The sequence below is a fragment of the Cynoglossus semilaevis genome, chromosome 16 (assembly GCF_000523025.1).
Source record: "Cynoglossus semilaevis isolate Cse_v1.0 chromosome 16, Cse_v1.0, whole genome shotgun sequence".
NCBI classification, from domain to species: domain Eukaryota; kingdom Metazoa; phylum Chordata; class Actinopteri; order Pleuronectiformes; family Cynoglossidae; genus Cynoglossus; species Cynoglossus semilaevis.
This window is the reverse complement of record NC_024322.1, coordinates 8,689,965-8,691,551: the sequence shown is the minus strand read 5'-3', so window position 1 is coordinate 8,691,551 and position 1,587 is coordinate 8,689,965. Positions and strand designations below refer to the sequence as shown.

Genomic DNA, 1,587 nt, shown 5'->3' with positions numbered 1-1,587 from the left:
ACAGGCATACCAAGACTCTTTGAAGACGGACATACAACAGAACTGTTCCTGTTCTGGGAGATATTTTGGCTAAAAGACAGACAGCTCAAGGTTATTCTGGAAAGCAGATGTGGCCAATTAAAGGCCAGCAATCCTCGCTGTTCAGGCCATATTAAAAAATGTGATTTTCTTTTTTGGAGCAGACTGAGTTTTCTAAGTGCATTTTTATCACTGAACTGATCCTTCTGGGCCAGATAAATGTTTCTGAACCGTTTGAGGTTCAACTTACTGTTGGTTACACAATGAACAAAGATGGTTTGACCCAGTGACAAGCCAAATGCACAATCACCAATGAATTGTCTTGACTACGCTACATTTGGTCTGCACATTAGCTGAGCGCTAAGCTAAGAAGCGCTGACTTAAGAGTCATAGTTAATATATTTCTCATTATCTACATTTGGACCTTTCGAATATAATGTTTGTTTTATTGAATTTGAGCTGCAATGAAATACCATTAATACAGTATCATCGACATATAGCTTGAGCTCAATGCAACAGAAACCTGAAACCAGAGTGATTTCATCCAAATTCATTCTGCTCCGTCCTTCAGTAAAGTGCATCCCTTTTTTTAAAAGTTCCTAAACAGCTACTTCTGACCAAAAGCATTTAAATTATACACTGTACGAAAGTGGGAGGGGCACAGAAACTGAAGTGAATTGGCTGCCGCGGCAGAACCTTCACGTGCCTCCAGACACAGTTGGAAAGTAGCCATTACACTGGGGTAAGAGGCCCACGCTGGTTTCAGTTGGCCTGCGCTGCAGACCGCAAACTGGGGGGAAATGTTGAAATCTGACTTTGTTATTTTTTTAAACAGTTTTTCTTTCCCAGAAACAGGGACGCCAGGGCTGAGGCGGCCACACAAACTGCCAGTGTGTGTGTGAGGGGAGGGGAAGGGAGAGAAGGGGGGAGTTATCAGGAGGAATATTTTTGAGGGTGCAGATCCTGAGGCGTCTGAGGGCTTTGGGGTCGCTTGTGCGAGTGTGTGCGAGAGAGAGATATGGTGTTGTCAGATATTTTTCAACCACTGAACGTCAGCTGTCACAATACACACACTCAGATACACACCTTACTGATACAGAAACGCTAGAGACTGTAAAAGATAAGATTGATAAGATTTATTTTAAGTGACATTTCAGCTTTTGTTTCATGCTAACAGCATGTTTTTGACTTTGGTTTCCCTAAGCTCAGCTTGACCTTCTTTGATCAATTATAAAAATATTTATTTTTATTTTGCTATCAGCATACAAATGTTTTCGTAAATCTACAACCAGAACCAGATATTTAAAAACCTGGAAAATATTTAAAGATCCCGTTTTCTGTGACTGTGTCAGGCACAAACTCATCGCCGTTTCAACTGCGATCCTCAGACGTTATGGAAACTGTTCACAAACAGGAACAAATACAAACCCGGTGACTTCATGAGTTTGGTCCATTTTCCGTGTTTGCCTCTGGAAGGCGGCGTCTCCAGCCAAGGATTGTGATTTGTTTTGAGAAAAGGTCCCATCTACATCCATAAAAGCCGTTAAACACGGACGCCGTCGGCCTGGT

The 1,587-nt window shown here is 42.0% G+C and overlaps 1 protein-coding gene across 5 annotated transcripts in view; it reads left to right on the top strand.

Annotated features, from left to right (window-relative positions):
• The window catches only part of LOC103391965 (rho GTPase-activating protein 20-like), a 56,943-nt gene that overhangs the window by 49,409 nt on the left and 5,947 nt on the right, over window positions 1-1,587 (top strand). The gene's annotated exons all lie outside the window — the stretch shown is intronic.